The sequence below is a fragment of the Leptinotarsa decemlineata genome, unplaced genomic scaffold (genome assembly GCF_025532065.1).
Source record: "Leptinotarsa decemlineata unplaced genomic scaffold, Ldec_3_MD MMD2_tig00000882_RagTag_RagTag, whole genome shotgun sequence".
NCBI lineage: Eukaryota > Metazoa > Arthropoda > Insecta > Coleoptera > Chrysomelidae > Leptinotarsa > Leptinotarsa decemlineata.
The window spans coordinates 20,161,062-20,183,261 of record NW_027412556.1 but is presented as its reverse complement, the minus strand read 5'-3'; the positions used below and the strand labels follow the sequence as shown (position 1 = coordinate 20,183,261).

Here is a 22,200-nt window from a genome sequence, read left to right as displayed (position 1 = left end):
AAGGATAAATCATAAGTACCTTAATCAATAGTCGGGCTTTCCACTACTCCATCTTGATACAAACGAATGTGGGAATATTTGTAATACCCACAGAATAGAGAAAATAATTTTTCCTATAAAAGTATTTATAGGAAAGTATTTATATAAATGTATTCGTTTCGAAAGTATTTTCTTTCGTGTAATTCTTTCAGTTTGTGTCTGGAAGTTACTTCTTTGCATGATCTACACATCTGTGCATAGAGGTAATTTTTGAAATTGACGTCTTTCTTTCTTTGGAAGATTCCCACATTTTTTTGTATTAAGATGCAGTAGTGGCCACTCCCAAAAATGTTAACCTTTCAATTCAGAGAATAATAATATAGAAAATATTCAAATTGAAAGGGTTATATTTTTTGAAGTGACTAATTTTAGGAAAAGAAAGTTTTTGGCTTTCTACTACTTCATCTGGATACAAATAAACGTGAGAATCTTCCAAAGAAAGGAAGAAAGTAATCAATTTTGAAATAAGTAACTTTATACGTAGATATGTAGGTCATGCAGAGGAGTAACTTTCAGACACAAACTGCAAGAAAAAGCCCTCATGTAACAGCTACTTTCATATAAATATTGAATTACACGAAAGAAACAGTCTTTCGGAACAAATACTTTTATAGGAACACTGATTCATACAGAAAATACATTTCTCTACTCAGTTTGTATTCCAAACATTTGTTATGCAATTAAATCAGATATCATTCACAGGATTTCTACATAATATAAAAGGTAAAATGTCACTTACATGGAACACTGTCATCCTCACTAGTAGACATCGATGTTTCTCCGTAAGCCACTTGCCTCAGAGCTCTTCAGTACCAATTAGTGTTTTTTCTTATAATGTTATCCAGATTGGTACTGAAGTGCCCTGTGAACCATCGATGTCTACCAGTGAGAATGACAATGTTCCATGTAAGTGAAATTTTCACATTTTATTCAGTACATTGTGTAGAAATCCTGTAGATGATATCTGATTTAATTCCATATCGAATCTTTGGAATATAAACTGAGTAGAGATAATTGTTTTCTATATAATTTAGTGTTCGAATAAAAATATTCGTCCCGAAAGATTTTTTCTCGTGTAACTCAATGTTTATATGAAATTAGCTGTTTCAGGAAGGCTTTTTCTTCCAGTTTGTGTCTGAAAGTTACTTCTCCTACATCTACATATCTACATAAAGTTACATCTATATAAAATTACTTCTTTTAAAATTAATTACTTCCTGTCTTTCTGTTTTTGTATCATGATGGAGAAGTAGAAATTTAAAAACTTCCTTTCTTATTCAAATTTTCATCTGGAAGAGTTGATATTCCATGTTGCTGAAGTTATGTTTTGAAATCTACTTGATATTACAAAATGAACGTTGAGTTATCGAATATAAAATTGAATAGAAGTAACATAACAACGAAATGAAGGAATAATCATCTACTGAAACCAACAGAGATCAAATTCGGTGCAAAAACTCGTCAAAGAAATTCCGTACGATCGAATAAGCTGACCCTCTAGTAACCGCAGCAACCTCACCCCCTTGCAGGGCATTATTCAGATTGGATCGTATTGCTGCGCCCGTAGAACTGCAAATAAATAACACACGTTTTCTTGAGGTTCGCTACGTATTTTTTCTGCATGGTCTTGACCCAGGAATCGTCAAACCTCAGCCAGCAGTTGTAGTCGACGTGAAAGGCATTGGTCACGCTAGATAGAAAAACAATGAACAGAAATCTCATGTCTATAAAAACAATGCACATTTTAAAGAACGAAACTTTCTGGAGAAAATAATATTGTTCTCTACCTTTTTTCAAGGAACACTCTTAACAGTACATCCACTATAGGAAAGGTTTCTTCAGAAGTGGGATTGAGAGGAATTCTGTACCTATCGTTGAGAAGAATAAAGTCGAATTCCTACATCTCTAGTTTGATCGTTCACTCTGAAGAAATTGTTTTTCTGTATTTCATACATTGTTATTGGCATTCATGTTGCCAAGAGTTATATAGGAAATCTGCTTCTCAATTTCTGACCTACAAAAAAGTATGTACATATCTTGTAATATTTTGAAGAAATCATCAAAACAAACTGGATCTGAAAATCTTAGTCGTATTCATCATCATATAATAGCTTTTTCAAAGGAGTCAAAGAATTCCTCTTATTAAAGGACACATGTTTTGACTTATTGATCATTAGAGTCATCATGTGCATTTTCAGTCAACTTTTTGCTGTGTTGATCGTCGGAAATGAAAGTAATTGTTATTCTATAATAAAAGTTTGCGATACTGGATAGTATCGCAAACAACATGGATTTTGATAATAAAAGTTTACTAATATAGCAATGTTTCATTAATTAATTCAATAATCACACATATCAATGCAGGTGATTGTCCGGCATTACTCCTGTGTGATTCGAACGGTGCATTCAACTGTGTCAATCATGAAATACTGTCAAAATTGGTATATTATTATATAAGAGGTGATTCACTCAGTTACAATAATTCTCTCAGAACTGGAGTCAATTTGTTTCTTCGCAAAAATTATACTACTTTCCAATTCAAATATGAACGTATAAACATAACAATTAGTGTACCACTGGGCTCCATATTAGATCCTCTTCTGTTTATACTTCATGTGAATAGCATTGATTTTATAATCGAAGACAACAGTTACACAACCTATAATGATAATTCTTCAATAATTGTTCTTGCCTCTGATACTACAATTTCAGAAAACCATTGTTCAAGGGCATTAAATCAAGTATTCTTTTTTTTTGGGCACGAATATAACCTTCACAATCGCCCAAAAAAATTTAAAATCTCCTGTTCCAAGTGAATAATATTTTTTCAAAAAGTGGGGTTAAGTTTTTAGGTATTTGTCTAGGTATCCTGAATTAGAATGGTCATTGCCAACATCTGATATCACTGAAGTTCTTTTTATTTATTGAAGTTCGGTATATACTAGAGCTTAGTTATTTAGTGTCTGTCATATTCTTGTAAACTCTATATAAGGGTATGGTCAACGTTAGCTCAACATGTAGTCTTTGTACAAAAGCGCCTCGTATGATGCATGGCAAATAATTCCAAAGAGATTCGTGTAGACAGTAACTCAACAAATATTCTTAGTATTTCAACTAAAGCAGCAGTCTTAATATTCAAAATGGTACAAAGATTCACAATGATCCTCCTGAATTTGTGAAGTCTTCAAAGCAACTACTATTAGAAAGTTGTTATTATACACTAGCAGAGCTTTTGAATAATTCGTAGGTCTGTTCTTCTTTTACTATCACCTCATTTAATTTTAATGATTGATTTTTATAATCCCTATTTCATCATATTGAAAGTTCTCTTTACAACTTTATGTTGTCTATGTTGAAATAATGTATCAAAAAAACTTGTTTTCAATCTAAAGCAACTGAACTTCAAACGTTCAAGCCAGTTTCTATATACCTACACAGTAGGTTTAATGGACTGAAGCCTATCAGAAAACAACTACTCCCCTGGCTAATACCACGAAGGGCGTTGGATTATATCCGACAAGCGTCAGTGCAGGAATCTTCTTTCTTATTAGTCAGTGGGCTATGCTTGAAGACTGGTGGTAAAGAATCTATAGCAACTGGACTTCAAACGTGTAGGTATATAGTGACTGGCTTGAACGTTTCAAGTTCAGTTGCTTTAGATTGTTTACTGCCAGTCTTCAAGCATAGCCCACTGACTAATAAGAAAACTTGTTTTCATTAGCTAATTTGTGTTGATATTTCGTTTAGATTTCTGTAATTGATGATTCAGATGAAGCTAGTTATTTGAGGTTGAAAAATATAGGTTGTTTTGAAAGTTTTGTACGTTTTATGAGTCGGACTGTAATATGTCAGTAAATACATATTCAATTCAATCGATATAAGCGTCATTTGAATCAGTGCACTTTTGTCAACGTGACACAAGTTGAACAACTCCGTCATTATGAACATTGTCTGCTCGTGATACGATAAAATCGATGAAGGTCTTTTTTGAGTGGTCCTAATTGGCGAAGGTTCTACCGTTAAGAAAGTTATCGAAGTATTTGAGAAGATAGTAGTCGATTGACGAGAGGTCTGGGGAGTATGGTGGGTGAGGCAGAACTTCGACGCTCAATTCGTTTAATTTTTAAACGGTGATTTTTGAAACGTGCGGATCGATGTTGTTGTGAAGCAGGATCGGATCACTTCTGCTGATCAATGCCGACTGCTGCTGACGCAATTTTTGGTACATTTCGTCGATTTCTCCACAATCGAACTCTGTTATGATGGTCCGCCCCAGTTGAAGAAAGCTATAGTGAATCACACAAGAGACTGATCACCATAGTAATGACGGTCCTTTTTGATGGATTTTCGCTTTTAGGATGTCTGACGTGACGATCAGGCCTCAAAAAGTTTGGGCAAAAGAAGAACATACTTCGAAAAGTGACAATTCTATCGAAAGTTCAAATCGTAGGGCACCTACTTTTCGAGCTTTTTGACCTTCCAATATATTTTAAATCACCAAAAACCACATAGGAAGCAGACGCCCAGTTCCTGTGTCATCCCGCAGGATACTCTCCACCACGGTCCGCAAACCCTCATCCTCAATCACTGTAAGTCGACTATTCGGGGCACATCTTTTTTGCGAACCAACGTCGAATAAGACGTTAAAATGCCTAGTTGAATTTTCGAGCTGTTTCGGCAGCATATAGACTAACGGTCGGCAACAGGCGGACTTACGTGCTTACGTCACGAGCAAACTGTCAGTCGCATCGCAAACCGCGGAGTACCATTAATTTGTTTTGTGATTTTTCGCGTTTTCATAATATTTTCGTACATATGCTAATATGGATCCTGAAATGCGTAAAGTGGACAGTGAAAATAGGAGGTTTCTGACAGAATGTATTGTACAATATTATTTTACGCTGCCTGATAGACCTCAAGCGGTTCCAGTGTGCCGTATATGTAATAAAACTGTCGCTATTATTTAGAGTGGTAATTTGAAGCAATACCACGAAACAACTCATCAGCAATTTAATAAAAACTCTCTTGGCAGTGAGGCTCGTAAACAAAAAATTCATGCATATCTCAGTTCTTACAAAAAACCACAAAATTACTAGTTTGTTGCATGAGCGAGCAAGAAAAATCCACAGAAGCAGTGTTACGTATGTACTGAATGCTTAATAAACACCAGAAACCATTCTGAGATGGTGAAGAAATATATATTAGAAGTAGTCACGGCACTTTTTGGAGAAAAAAAAAAATGTCGCTGCATTTTGAAAATTCCATTGTCGGCGAGAAGTAATACACGAAAAACGGAAATTTTAGCTGGTGATATCAAAAACACTCTTCTTGAACTTCTGCAAAAGGCACCTTGCTAGCCATAGCACTCGATGAATCAAGTGACATTGCTGATGATAAACAAATGTCTATTTTCGTAAGATTTCTTGATAGTGAGCATCAGATTTTTAGGAAAGAGTTGCTAGCAGTATTGCCGTTGAAAGGTAACATTCGAGGAGAATATTTATTCAAGGTCATTGATGAGTTCATCACTAAATCTAACATCAGTTATAATAAAATGGTATCGCTTTCAAAGGGGCCCCAGCAATGATTGGCAAAGAAAAAGGTGTAGTGATGAGTATCAGGGATACAAACTCGGGTCTTATATCGTATCAGTGCACAATCCACCAGGTATCTCTTTGTGGGAAGCTTAGTGCTACACTGAAAAAAGTGATGGACAGCTTGGTCAAGTTGATTTATTTTATGAGGTTTCATTCTGCTCTTCAGCACAGTGGCTGGTGCTGGTCGGTTCGACGTGGTCGGTATTGGTCGGTGGTTCAAGCTCCAGGCTGAGCGATCGATTTTCACTTTCTATCGTCCAACCCGTGTTAGGAATCACACGCTGAAAGATAAGACCTCATTAGTCCTTAGCTCGCACAAATTTCGATTTCTGAGGGTTGTCGTTCGTAGGGATTTTCTTTCATTTTCTTTCAAACAGCACCGACATTAAAAGGATTCTCTTTCTGAATGTGACTCAGCTTATTCTGACTTACTGCAACACGACAATGTTCGTTGGCTAAGCAAATTATTTTTCTCAATATAACTTCGAACAAAACTAAATATGTTCTACTGAACAGAAATCATAATTCAAATGTAAAAACAATTCGAAAAGCAATGACCAAAGCCATCACTATCAACAGTTCGCAATTACTTTCAATATCTAATGGCGGTGTCGAGGCTAACGATCAAGTCTATCATACCAACGAGCCGTGTTCAATTCTTCAATAAAAACTTTTTTTATGACCTCATGAAACGAAAATGTGTAGAGCAAAAAGGTGGGGTGACGTAAGCGCTCCATTCTGATGACTCTTCAATATTTTTTAATGAATGGCAAAGGAAGTGTCATGATGGATTGAATTTGGCAGGTCATTAATATAAATCAAGAAAAATAGTGACCCAAGCACACTACCTTGTGAAACACCATTCAATATCGTTTGTAAGCTAAAGCTACATAATTTGATTTGAAACCAAAATGATACATAGGTAGAACTTAATTTTTATCAGTTGTTTTTTCTGGACCTCGTCAAAATTCGGACCCCATCTAAAACTACTTGCCGACCCCTAAATGGACTAATAAGTACTACACAGTGGAATAAATATTCATTGAGATATAGAGCTACAGAACCACACACTGGAGTTCATGAAGTTGGTCTTTATCGTTGAAATCTACGTAACTATTCATAGATAGAAAAACAAGATAAGTCGTCTGCCTTTGTATGTTAGAAGAATAGATGAATTACTGCATTCGTTTAAAGACAAATATACAATTGATAGCGGAACCCCAATTTGTGTTTACAAACTAGATTATATTATTAGATGAATCAATTTCACAGAGAAAATTGATATCATAGTTGATCGTCAAGAAGATATTTCTGTAGTTCCTTTTCGATAACTCTAAGAATCACACATGCTAGTAATCGCACGTTGCAGGTGAGACCTTTTTAATTCCTGGCTCGCACAACTTTCGATTTTTGAGGGTGGTAGTTTGTGAGGGAGCGACAGCTGGTTAACAGAAAAACAGATTTTGAACATAATTTCAAACGGAGTTAATGAATCGACATACTTTGAAAATAACAAGCTATTCAAACGATGATAACATTTCACGTATCAGACGAGATAATAACAGATGACAGTGAAATAATTGTAAAAGGTGCCACTCAATCATTTATAATAATAATAATAACCATAATAATCGTCTTTATTATTTTCAAAAAATATATTATAAAAAATCAAGATTGAGGAAATATATATATTGACAGAATATTTTTGAAAATGAAGGGCAAAGTTCAGTTCAGTTCCGGAATAAATTCAACAACTGAACTGTCCTTGAGGTAAGGTATGAGGTAAGAAATTTAAAAATTGAAAATGAAGGTATTGCAGTCAACATTTCTATTGGAACGACAATTGTAAATCGACTTCGGCTCAACTGGAAATGAACCCCAGTCAGAAATTTCAAATAGAACCCTGTTTATTTTACAGACTACTTCATGGAATGAAAAATTATTTTTGCAACGATATAACACACGTGCTGATTTCTTCTTAAAAAGATACTTAGGACCATTTTATATTAATTCAATATCGGGACAATATGACGCTATCTTGAGCAATATTGTCAAACAACTTGATGGAATGAGAAACAATATTCACTCAGTTCTCGAACGAAAATTCAAAAATTAAAATTTTCTCGAATTCATATACTTTTCATGAATATTTTTATTGTCATTGGTTACTCCATTCATCTCAACAATCTTAATAGGAGGCGGTGTTTTTCAAACTTCAACTTGGAAGTGTACGAGTACCTTTTGTACTACAAAAATGTGTCAAAGATACTCTGCAATCGTAAGTTTTGAAACTTACACTCCTCACTGTCACAGAAAAATGGACCAAATAGTATCTCAATATTTTTTGTATTACAAGAAGTTCACTTCAATGTAAAACTTTGAAAAATAACACTTGATATCGAGACTCTCGAAACGAATGGAGTGAAAATTACATAAAAAAAATTAAAATATAGGTAAATAGTGAAGAATTCCATTTCTTGAATTTTCATTGAAAACTGAGAAAATATCGTTCTTTGTTTCTCAACATCATCCAATTGTTTGACATTTCCACTGATGATGTTATAGTGCACCATATTGAAATTGGAGAAAATAGTTCCTGTGGTTCCATTTTTGAAGCAAATGGTTACTCGTTGAAAATATAATTTCATAGTATATCAAATGGTCAAGAATATATATGGTTACATTCAAAATTCTTGACTTGAGTTCATATCAAATTGAATCAAAATAGGTTTTCAATTAGTTTTTCTCTAGAAACATTGACTCCCAAGAACTAACTATACGTCAATGATTTTGTTTCCACCCGGTATAGTTTCGTGAAAACATCGACTGCTCATTCGCCTTATTTCGAATATTTCTTTGGTGAAATTCAAGAATCGGCCTTTCTTTTGAAATAAGTAATTAAGAAGTGTCACTTTCTTTCCACAAACATTTTAATCCATTCAGTGTCATTTTTCATGATGAAATTATACTTGAGAGCGCTAAGTGTTAATATCTCATCGATCTTATCCCAACTTCAAGTAATTCTATAACTGTCGAAAAGTGTGGACAATCTTATTCTGTAATCCAATAATAGCAATAACAATCAATCATGTATAATTTTTCATTCAATCATAACATAAAATATACAGTATCCTGCAAATAAGTGATTTTCTTTGATTGGTTCTCGTAGTGAATCATTCATTATGTTTCATTCAATCATAACATAAAATGTACATTTTTATGCAAATGAGAGGTATGCTTTGATTGGCTCTTGTAGTGAATCTGTTTAAAAAAAATCTGTTTTCCATCTGTTTTTCCGTTAACCAGCTGTCGCACCCCTACGAACGACAACCCTCAGAAGTCGAAACTTGTGCGAGCTAAGGATTAACGAGGTCTTACCTTTTAACGTGTGATTCCTAACACGTAATCGTTCATTACTTTTCATTCAACCATAACATAAAATGTACAGTGTGCGGCAAATAAGAGGTGTTCTTTTATTGGTTCTTGTAGTGAGTCATTCATTATTTTTCAATCAATCATAACATAATATGTACAGTTTCCTGCAAATAAGAAATGTTCTTTGATTGGTTCTTGTAGTAAATCGTTCATTGTTTTTCATTCAATCATAACATAAAATTTACAGTGTCCTGCAAATAAGTGGTTTTCTTTGATATGTTCTTGTAGTGAATCATTCATTATGTTCCATTCAATCATAACAGAAAATGTACAGCTTCCTGCAAATAAGAGGTATTCTTTGATTGGTTCTTGTGATGAATCGTTCATTATTTTTTATTCAATCATAACATAAAATGTACAGTTTCCTGCAAATAAAAGGTGTTCTATGATTGGTTCTTGTAGTGAATCGTTCATTGTTTTTCATTCAATCATAACATAAAATTTACAGTGACCTGCAAATAAGAGGTGTTCTTTGATTGGTTCTTGAAGTAAAACATACATGATTTTAATTCAATCATAACATAAAATGTACAGTATGTTGCAAAAAAGAGGTATTTTCTGATTGGTTCTTGTAGTGAATCGTTCATTATTTTTTATTCAATCATAACATAAATTGTACATTTCAACAGTTCGGATTCCCATTGTCTACTATAAAATAAATTGATTTGAAACCCTTGAAAAAAATAAAAGATTACCCGAAAATAACAATTTTATTAAAACTGAAATTACAAGGAAGTAACATACAAGCTACAACCAGAAAATGAAAAATTCCAATAATAATAGAAGCTGAAAATTAAAAAAAAAAAATTAAAATGAAAAAATAAAAATTGAAAGATTCCAAACCAAGTTACGTCACGACGTTTCGATTGTTAGTATCCACAATCGTCTTCGGGTGATAACTGGACTCATTCCTCCGAGATCTGACTATTTATAGGTCATTCGGGTGCTTTCACCTTTCACCTATCCCCTCTTTCCTCTTTCCGCTTCATTGGTTTTAGCGGGAGATTACCGTTTGGCGGGAGTTGGTCGTTTTTTGCTTGATAAGAGGTTTCCATATGTTACGTATCTCTACGCTAGCTTGACTAAAATGTAGATAACATATACGCGGCTTCCTTGAATTTTCTCACAAACCAGGGTTCCTCTTTGTGGATGATTTCAGCTTGAGCCCACTTGATATTATGTTGATGAGTCCAAACATGCTCTGCTATTCTGGATTTGCTGGTTTCTCCTCGCTGTGTGTGTTTCTTGTGCTCAGCAATGCGAACTTTTAATGGCCTCTTAGTTTCACCGATGTATAATTCTCCGCACTCGCAGGGTATCCGGTAAATGCAATTTTTGGAATCGCAGTCCGCGTTTGGTAATTTCAGTTTTTTGTTTTAATGAAATTGTTATTTTCGGTTAATCTTTCATTTTTTTCAGGAATTTCAAATCAATTTACATCATATTAGACAATGGAAGTCCGAACTGATGAAATACACCACGAAACATTGTCGACCACTGTTAAGACTCTGTCCTAACGTTATCCATTTATTTATTTTTGGTAGTTTGGGCAGGCCACGGAATAGTAAACCCGCCTATGAGCCCTTCGCGACAGCGCGGAGTGGGGTGTGCTAGTGAAGAGCGAGCGCCAGTACGAGACAATTCCAAGGTAAAACAACGTCGATGCATACCAAGAAATAATTTTGTTTTTATGGCAATTTAAGCATTGTATTTTGTGCGATTCATTTTGGTCATTTTTAGTAGAATAAACACGTTACAAGTAATTGTGTTTAAAATCCAGGGAAACAACCCAAACAACCACCTTTAAACAAAATAATTTGTACAGTTTTCTGCAAATAATGAAGTGTGTAGGTAGTAAAGTTCAACGAGTTTCTAGGAACTCGTTAAAACATCCCAAAGGAGATTAATTCGAAAATACCAAAGACAAAACATTCAAAAGTTGTTGACGGTTTTATTTTCATAAAGTAACTACCCGTCTGAAGTTTAGAGCGAATAAAGTAGTTTTTTTCGTAGCCATAAAAAGACTGGTGATCTACAATATTCTCCTGATCCAGAATCTGTTATTTGCACCATTTCTGGGAAACGAGTACAGAACTGAGACGAGATCATCAAATTGTTTTTCAGGAAACTTCGTTAATAAGTATATGAATGTGAGGGACATCTTTTCATTTCTCAAATGAAGCCTTATTATAACTGAAATATTATTCATGAAAAGTCTTTCTTCAGAATGAGGTTTATTATCACTCTCCATGTGTTTATTTACTATCATACTTTTCATTGTACATCATATGAAATATTCACTATTTGAACTCAGTCGTCCTCAATAACGCATCTTCGCCTGCCTATAATATACAGCGTGACTCACGGTCGATGGTAGGTTAGACGTTTCTGGAAAACGCAAAGCATGATTTTTCTGAAAATTTCACCTCTCACATTTCCTTACCTGTTCTAACGATCTGAAATATTTTCAGCATTGCGGCGTTGCCACTTCCATCAAAAAGTCCAAGCAACTTTATTTTTTCAAATAGAACACCCCATATATTAATACATTTTTGGGATCGCTTTGGAATTTTAATAATTTTTTATCGAAAATGTCCTATACCTATCTCTATCTGTTTTCGAGATAAAAAATAAATTGTGCTCAATATGGTCCAAAACATAGCCTTAATTGAAATTAAGTAGGTACATCAGTACTCTCAATCCATGAAAAGTTGATATTTTGGATGATAGTTTGGAAAAACTCGAAATATTCAAATAACACCAAGAAATCGACTCCATATTATACAGGGCGTGCTAAAATTACTATTACTTTCATTGTGCATAAAAGTAGTCAAAAGTTCATTTTTTCAAATGAAACCCCCTGTATATTACTAAATAAATTGAAAGATGATGAAAAATGCTTCAAGATGATATATCATGTCCCTATACCTAAATCATCAAGTTTTCTCAATTAAGTCGCTTCTTCTAGAAACATTATTTTTTTTAGAATTTGGATTTAGGTAGCAGTGGAATTATCAAGCTTATAGCAGTTCGGTTACTTTTATAAGTAATTTACAAAAAGTTATCGACGGTGTTTCGAATCATCTTCCAAAATAAATGCAAATATCGATTATTCAATCGAAGTTCTTATGAAATTATTCATTATACACATGAACAAAGTCATCAAATCATTGTCAGAACGTGTGATAAATTCAACCAAATGTATCCTGAATTAACACCAATGAACGAGAGGAAGTTTGCAAGGTTATAAAATAATTTCCGTAACTATGGCTCAAAGTTTCCAGGGAACAAATTTACCAAAAGTCAGTCATTTATAGAAAGAAAGTAAGATTTTGTGGGATAATACATGTGAAAGTACAGACAATAACAGAATAGGATGATTCAAAATAACAAAATTGTAAACAAAATATCACATTTTCACAATAAATGCTGAAAATGTTGTCCATTACATTACACTTTGAAAATTTTTTTGTACGCGACTTGTGGTTGCTTTTTCAATTTCCTGGGGATCCAGATCTTCAATACTCCGCATTATTCGCCGTCGCAATTCTTCTTTGGTAGGCACTGGAGTACTGTATATCCTTTCTTTTAAAACACACGATGAAAAAAGTCTAGTGGCGTGAGATCGGGTGATCTCGGTGGCCAATCCCACGGCCCTAAACGTCTAAACCAACGATCGGGTGATCTCGGTGGCCAATCCCACGGCCCTAAACGCCTAAACCAACGATCGTCGAAGAGTTCGTCAAATTTCCTGGAAACTTTCTGGGTGGAATGAGCTGGCGCTCCGTCCAGTTGAAACCACGAATTCCTATATTCCTCTAAAGGCAAATTTTCAAGAAAATCGGTTACAGTCGTCCTTAATATTTGGAGATATCTCTCTGCATTCAGTGTGTCTTCATAAATAAAAAAGCTAATGTTATTGTTCTTCAGAATACAGAAAACATTCAGGTAAAGTTTTTCTTGAAAACTCATTTCTTTTGTAACATGAGGATTATGATCAGCCCAAAAATGTTTATTCTTTCTATTGAAAATACCATCCCTCGTAAATTTTGATTCGTCGCTCCAAATTATTTTTAACAAAAACTCCCGATCTTCCTGGGTATGAATCAAATGGGATTCACAAAAATGCATTCAACGTTCGAAGTCTTCCGCTTTTAGAGCTTGAACTTTGGTAAATTTATACGGATGCATTCTGTGATTTTTCAAAATTCCTTGTACTGAAGCATGTGATACACCTTAATCTTTTTCTGCACTGCGAATGGAAGCTTCTGGATATGCATAAAAATATGCCAAAACGTTAACAGTATTGTCCTCATTTGAAGTAACAGGTTTTGGTAATGTTGAAGGCGCTTTTAACATGGAGCCATAGTTAAGGAAATTATTTTATAATCTTACAAACTTCCTCTCGTTCATTGGTGTTAATTCAGGATACATTTGGTTGAATTTTCTACAATTTCTGGCAATGATTTGATCACACTGTCCGTATATAATGAATAATTTCATAAGAACTTCGTTTGAATAATCGATATTTGCATTCATTTTGGAAGATGATTCGAAACACCGTCGATAACTCTTTGTAAATTACTTATGAAAGTAACCGAACTGCTATAAGTTCGATAATTGTACTGCTACCTAAATCCAAATTCTAAAAAAAAATAATGTTTCTAGAAGAAGAGACTTTATTGAGAAAACTTGACGATTTAGATATAGGAACATGATATATCATCTTGAAGCATTTTTCACCATCTTTCAATTTACCGAGTAATATACAGGGGGTTTCATTTGAAAAAATGAGCTTTTGACTAGTTTTATGCACAATGGAAATAATAGTGATTTTAGCACGCCCTGTATGATATGGAGTCGATTTCTTGGTGTTATTTAAATATTTCGAGTTTGTTCAAACTATCATCCAAAATATCAACTTTTCATGGATTGAGATTAGGCTGACGTGTGGGAAGTGTCCAAGTATCACCTAACTCCAAACCAAATTTCGATATCATAGTACTTCTTAACTAAAAGATATCGGCATTTTCGAAGAAAAAAATTGAAATTAATTTTTATTTCGAAAACGGTAACAGATAGGTATAGAGAAATATCAAGAAAAGTTGTCGGGCAATTGTTGGAGATTCCAAAAATAATATTATATACAGAGTGTTCCATTTGAAAAATCAAAGTTGCTACTGCTTTCTAATAGAAGCGGCAACACCGCATTGTCGAAAATATTTTAGTTGGCTAGAGAATGTCTGAATATGCCCTCCATTGAATTTTCAAAGTGATCCGTTGTCTGGTTCACCAGAAACGTCTAATGTGTCATCCACCGTGAATCAGCCTGTATAATACGTTCTAGGTTTGATTGGTTTCATAGTATTCAAAATAACGTTTTCATTTATGAAAAATATCAACCTATGAGATTTTCAGGAATTTCAACATCAGGTGATCATTAACACTTGGACAAAAATGATCAACGGGGAATGTTAAAAAAATTATAATAAATTATCTGTATAACAGAGCAAAAACAATTTGTAATACAGGGTTAGTCAACAAGATTCCCTCGGTCCATTGCTATCAGGAAAAATAATTTTTTGAATGGCTCAATTTTTTTTTGCAGTCATATCCTTTTCTCGCTTACTGGGTGATTCAGCAAAGCGTGGCCAACCAAAGTTATATTTTTTTTAATAGAACACCCAGTATATGTCTACAGCATTCAAGTGGATTTTTTTAGGAATAGTTAGTCAACATCACTGATTATTTCGGGGATCTCAACTTTCGGAAACAATATATAGTGTGCTCAGTAAAACCGGTCAAGTTTCATTCATTCATTTTCACACAAACATAATTCAACTTTTTGTAATGGAACACCTTGCATTTTTTCATTTGTATGAAATGTTTTGATATTTCACTACATTCATTATCAGAGGTATATTATTCAAAAAAAACAGATATTTTACAAATTATACTCAGTTTTATTATTTGTAGCCACAAAAAATTCATTTATTCATGTTCACTTACTCAATTTTGTGTCAATAAGAACAGTAACTTCTGAATTTTTTATTGAATAGAGGAGTCCAAAAGAAGTTCAAAATGGCGACCATTTTCTGATAAACATGATGTCAGTCCTTTTCTGGATGAATTCTTTTCACGTTCCAGCATATCCTCTGGGATTTCACTGAAAGCTCTAGTGATTCTTCGTTTCATGTCTTCTAAAGAAGTTGGAGGAGTTTGATACACAATCCATTTGATATACCTCCATGAAAAATCCATTTTGTTCAGGTCAGGTGATCTGGATGACCACGTCACAGGTCCACCCTTACCTATCCATTTTTTGATTGAAATGATCGTTGAGGTATTCCCGTACTTCCGTTTTAAAATGTGGTGGTGCACCGTTTTGTTGTAGCCCCATTCTAACTCTTGTTCCATATGGAAACCCAAGTCCAATAAATTCGAAAAGTCATGCCAAAGAAATCTTACATATTTTTTTCCAGTGAGATGCCCACCAAAAAAATACGGACTCTTTTTTAGAGAATTCCACCCCAAGCATTCAGTGACCAACGCTGTTGATGGTTCAGGCAACGAACAAAATGTGGGTTTTCAGTTGCTTAATAACGCATGTTATGCCGATTCACAGTTCCATTTTATGAAAAGAAGCTCCATCAAAAAATAACACGAAATCGAAAAAAATATTTTCTTGATTGATCTTTTCTAAGCCCCATCGGCAAAATTGAACATATTTTTCAAAATCTCTTTCTCTTAACTCTTGCATCAATTGCACGTGATACGGATGAAATTTGCCTGCTCGTATCATTCAAGACACGCTGGTTTGAGAAAATCCTAATTCCCTGCTCAGGTCTCGGGTACTCACATGGGGATTTTCAACAACGTGAAGAGCAATTTGAATTTGAAATGTATTATCTTCATTTGTTACAGGGCAGCGTTCGAGTTTCTCGTGATTGACATTACCAGTTTTTTCAAATCTTGTTTTTAGAGACTGAAATGCCCTTTCAACTAGTTGTCTTCTTTCGGGGAACTTCTTTTTGTAAATCCTAGATGCAAGGAGGCAATTTCCGTCACTTTCCTCCAAAGCATAGACCATTTGCATCACATCTTCCAATACATAATTATTAATGAAAATTATTCAATCTACACGCGAAAGATCACCCAGTATGCGAGAAAATGATTTTAAAAGATGCAAAAGATTGAACTGTCAATAAAAAAACACAAATGACTCTACATTCAATGCCAACAACTCAACAGTTACCGACTCAACAATTACTGAAAGTTTTTATAAATATGTTATACCCTTCATGCCAGTATATGATGTTAGAACTTCATACAAAACAACAAATACACTGAGATCTATACTCACACATACAAAATCCAACAACAAGAAAGACGACGAGAAATAACAAATAATTGCATTTATAAGGTTCCTTTTTTTGTGTTACAAGTCATATAGGTGAAACTTGGAAACATTAAAATTGCCTGAGATTGAACATCGAGATTACATCAGAAATGACAATTAACAGGATCAAAATTGAGTTGAATTGACAAATTGAGAATAATTGCTGATGAACGTAAGCTCAAAGAATCCGCGTTTATTATTATATCTTGGGAGGAGTTTATTCCAAACAGCTCCTTAGAAATGGATTGTACTTAACTACTCACCTCGAAAACAAATAAAGATACTGATGAAATTTTGTTACGTTTCAATTTAGCACTAGATCAAACTGCTCTTATGTGACCTTTCAAAACACTACCTTACCTTTTAAGATCTTTATTCAAAGGATATTAACAATGTAATTGAGTTACAAGTAGATTTTATTCATTTAACATCATAGTAATGGGAATCTTCCGTTCCATAGAAAACCATACCTGAAATGTACAAGAATAAATGTATGCTCCCTGACTAGCTGCTTTGACCAGTACTTACGCATTCTCCTATTGCCAATCGACGTTGGAGATCCGAAATTCCTCGCTAGGTTGAAATAGTTGTTATTGTTTGTTTCTCAGTTTTCTTCACCCATCATTTTTTTCAGCCGTTGTCTGCCTTATTCCCTATACCTTTCCGAGAATATTTCTTGCATAGATTGTTATTCATCACTCCAGAAGGTTTACTGACATATTAGAGCCATATCGCCTGAAAAACAATATTAGTTACCTCTGGGTTTCTGAATACTGTTTGATATTTTCGGTAAATAATCTGAATAATACGAATGCTCTAATATTTGTACTGAAAGGGAAGGATGTGGCGACTTACCTTGTATGTTTCTATTCCATCGCATGAATAAGGATTGGTAAATAGTTGAAAATAGGTTGGAACAATATATTTTGTAAATATTCGTAAACAAGGTTAAGAGACAGCTGTTGGTTGACATCTGCCGAACTTTCGTAGTATCGTTCCGTCGACTTACACCGAACTAGTTCTACAGTTGTTCACGGGTGGAGGATTTATCGGTTACTCAAGTTGTCAAGGGTTGTTTTAGGGTTGCATTGCTTTGAGAAGGAGTTTTGATGGGTCATGGACTTGTTGATGATGTATCAAGTGGCTGTGGAGGAATTGTTAGATTTATGATGTTGTGCACAGCGCCCCCTTGGTGCTTGTAGTGTAGATTGGATGCACTGTGGCAACAACTGGTTAGCTGTCAGATGTGGCAGTCGCTTAGTATTTGGAAGTTAACCTTCGGTGAGCTTGGTTCGGAGTTCAAAGGGTACCATCAGACTGATTGTAGGATATATTTGGTTGTATTTGTGCCATCCTTCACGGGGATTATTTCTACAAGTCAGGATTGTATAGTGGAAGACTGATTGGTCATTTTGGTGTGGATATTTGCAGTCTGAAACTTAAGCTCTTTTGAGGATTTGTGGTGGTTACCGAACTCGTGCCAGGTGGGAGGATTTCCGAAATTAGGTATGTCTGAATCACTGTCGCATCTCTCATGTGATCTTAGCTATGATATCACTTCTTCAATTCTACAACCTTCGTTTCTCGTCTCTAGATTCATAAGAAACAGAAGGCCCTCAGTCACTCATCAAGTCCCAGTAGGACTTCCGTGCAGAGCACCGCACACGAAGAAACGTATAGAAAACCCCTTGGCCAGGGTAAGAATTTTACCATTAAATGTGTTTTTGATGAGTTTAGTAATTTCTGATTCCATCGTTATATCTCAAATGAATATTAGTATTGAAGAGAGGTTTCAACACTCATTCAATTTTCTTGATTTTTACGGATCATATGGTTATACAGGGCACCCAAAAATATACTCTTGTTATCTTGCTACTTTGCTTGATGAAAATATACCACGGGTATTGATTAGTCAAATAGTCCTATTGAATGGGGGTTGAATCTCACCTTGTTTCATCTGATTCTGATTGAGAATTTTCTTCCGTAGGGTTTTTCTTCCTGCTTTTTTTTGTCTTCGTTAAGGGTTCCTGTTTTCCCTTTTTTTTCTTCTTGGGTCTTATTTGGTGATCCATTACTGGTCCAGCTTGTCGTGCCCTACAGGGTGTTCTATCTTGGCGGTGCTACAGGGTGATCCATCTCCGCCATACTACAGGGTAGCCTAACACCATATACCGGGTGGCCCAAAAGGAGCACGCAAGTTATAATTGATTTAATTTAAAATTTGTGATATACTGAGATATTTGAATAATTGTTGCCCTTATGTTTATTGATACCTGTTGATATAGTGTTGTTTATCGTTTATTGATTAAGAGTTGTTTATTGATACCTGATTGATATAGATATTTGTGAAACGGAAATTGAGGTATATTCTTCCTTTCACGATTGCTGATTGACACCGATGCGCCTACGCCTGAGCTCACGCGACGCAAACGAGTTTGTCTTACCATCCGATACTAGTATTTACGATTTCACCTACTCAATTTTCGTGGTAGTTTTACTCGACGTATTGTAGTTTTTTTTGAGCGTCGTTACTACCGTAATTTATGACTGATTGAATTCGTGGTTATATACACCGCACTCGTGTATTGACATTTGAACATCGCGTAGTAGTGTGAATATTGCATTGTAGTCTTAGAAGCGTTGTTGGTTAATCCCTGTAAGTTAGGATTACTGAATAAATCATATTGGGGATCTTTATCTTTCATTTCCAATATTAATTGGTAAGTTATTGATATTGTGAGTTACTTAGGGTATCTGGAGGATTAAATTTACCTGGCGCCCATTAAGATCTATTTGAAATTTGCTAAGTTGTTTAACCCACTCCCGTCTCCACTGTTTAGCTTAGCCGCGGATACCCATCTGTCTTATTTGTTACCGACAGATGATTTAGTCCCCTCTTGTGGTTTGTGAGGTGACAATTTCAACAGTTTGATATCTGAGAACACCTTGTACTACATCGAATATTTCAGAAGTCAATCAATAAAATTGATATATTCCATATTTAAAAACTCCATTGACTTTTGTTTCAGAATGAAGCGAACCAAGGAAAAAAATGCAAGTATCATTAGGTTATTTGCAAATTTGAAGACGGAGGCAGATTTAAGCATCCAAAACATTAATTATTTGTAAAATGTTTCTCAGTTATGTTTTTAAAAGGCAGAATTCATTGTTTAAACACGACAAGTTATTGATGAATAGAATTTTTCTTTGTTAAAAGTTTTATGAATTCACAAAGTGAAGTCACGGGGTGAACTGAAGAATTTGCCTTCCTACAGTTTTAATTTTTTACCAAATAGAGGTCTACAAAAATACTCACATTTCCTCTACGACAAATGATTTTCACTTTCTATTATTATTAGGGTTATTAAAGTTCTTAATGGATTAGTTTCTTGCATTGCCCTGAAACAATACTTCTCCATTTTTATACTTTCCTGAAACGATAGAAAACATTTTCAAGATAATATGACTAATTGGCTGAATGGAGGGGCACAACACCAGCAATTTTTTCATTAGTAACCCTGTCACCTTGCATATTTTGTCATAGTGATACCTAATGAATGTAAATGAGAGAATATGCAAAGACGATATCAAAAAATAATATTCAAGAAAGATACAACTTCATCGGTACGAAAGGAAAAATCTCCATATTCTGACTAGGCGTTACTAACTATAAATAGGAATAAATGGCAGGGACGAAGTCGCAAAATCAGTCTTCAGGTTCGGCAAGCAGCTTCAGCAATTTTTATATTGAAAATCTTGCAACTTTCATGTTCTATTATAGTGTTGATGAATGTTAATAGGACGAAATGGTATGTACGAAATGAAAAACTGTCCCTCGTGCCCATTGATGACTGTAAATGGAAAAATATATGAGGATAAATAGCCGTCGGTGGCAGCACATCTCTACCAATATCTTCATCGGAAACCCTGCCACCTTCATTTTCAGTTATAGTATTGATGACTATGATGACTATGATGACTATAGCAATAATCTCCTATTGCTATATAGTCGTTTTTGTCGAAGCAATGAGCTTCTAACCCCTTCTGAGCTGCAGACGAAGATAAACATACTTATTCTGATGCATAGCATACTCAAGAACTAACGGTGCAACATTTAAATATTATCTCAAAAATAGCATCAGAATATGAAGGAAAACTATTCGAAAAAGTTTCCCCAAACAAACCAATACATGGAATTGAAGGCCAGTATTTGAAGCCAATGCAGCTGGTATATTCTATCCTATTAAGCGCGTCTTGTGAAAAAAAATCTAGAATGATGGAATCAGCGATAGTTTCCTTGACTTTCGATAATCGACTGTTCAGATGCTTCAAAAATATCATATAATTCAGAAAACGATACACAATTTTTGAAGATGAATTCTGTTTTGATTTTGCATTAACTCATCAGATATACACTAATTATTCATTATCCTTACCGTTCTTGATGGTCAATATACTATATTCCTTGCTGGGTCGTATCAGAAACTCTTCAGTCTAGTGCTCAAATTCGCTGACGACTGTGCGGGATCAACTTCCAAAACTCTGAAAAATGGAAATTCATAAATATTGAACTCATTTATGTGATCATTAGGCGAAGAATGAATGGAAAAATTAATTTCACTCATTTCTATCATTGGAAGAACAGACAGTACATCATATTTCCAAAATAACTTTTGATATAAATAAAAGTACTATATATTTGAGAATGTATGCATATTTGGCAGTGAGATCCTTTCTCTGATATTATAGAATATATTCTTGACTTCTTTCTTTGCACTTAAATTTCAACATTCTTACTTTAGAATAGTCCTAAGAATGTGATATCAACTTTGTTTTTGATGCGAATGGTCTAGAAACTATTATTCAAAGGTATCTAGATCATTAATTGATCAGCTGCAATCTGACACTGCATCAAATTATAGATCGCCTAATATATGTGAATCGCCAACTCTAGGGACTGTTCACGATCAGAATCAATACTATGCACTATAACTTCTAAATCCCCATACAGGCGTACATGCTGGATGTGTTTCTGTCCGAAATCAAGCTTCGACAGGAGCATAAATGAAGCTACGAGGTTTTATAACTATCCGAATTGACAGCCCTGATGCCGTGAGAAGCGGTGATGTAGCCATTATGGTGAGGAAAGGTATCACATACACGCGGATACTACAGCAGCGAAGCAGTATTGAACACGTAGGTATCAAGCTTGCTGATGGTATCTTCGTGTTTGCAGTATACAATAAGCTGGATGAATGCTTCACTCCGCATGATTTGGGAAATCTGCTGAATGTTGGCAATAAGTTGCTGATTGTGTAAAACCTGAACGCTAGGAGGCGTGAGTGGAACTGCCACGATCAACAAAAGGTAACGAAAAGACGCTGCTGGAGTACTACCGGAACAAATATGTTAACATCGAATTCCCTGAAGTACCGATACACTACACATGGCATGGTTTTTCGCTCACCACGACCGATTTGGTATTTAACAAAAATGTTGGAGATTTGGACCAATTGATCATTGTGGACGAGCAGAGCTGTGACCATGGTATGGTGCTCTTGATTCTCAATCAAGAATGACCTAGAAATCAAAAAGGTCAAATATGACTACAGGAGCACGGACTGAGCGGAGTACAGGTCGAGTATAAGAAATAACATCGGGAGGATGAACTCAATAGAATATGTAATCAGTTCCTCCATGATATGCTATGCTCCAGATCGTGGTGGCAGG

General features: G+C 34.8%; 1 protein-coding gene across 1 annotated transcript in view; it reads right to left on the bottom strand.

Moving 5' to 3' along the window:
• NPFR (Neuropeptide F receptor) overlaps positions 1-22,200 on the bottom strand; it is a 543,873-nt gene that overhangs the window by 453,357 nt on the left and 68,316 nt on the right. Inside the window, exon 2 of the mRNA XM_074175202.1 lies at positions 20,907-21,012. The gene's annotated coding sequence lies outside the window, so the exon portion shown is untranslated. The remainder of the gene's footprint in view (positions 1-20,906; positions 21,013-22,200) is intronic.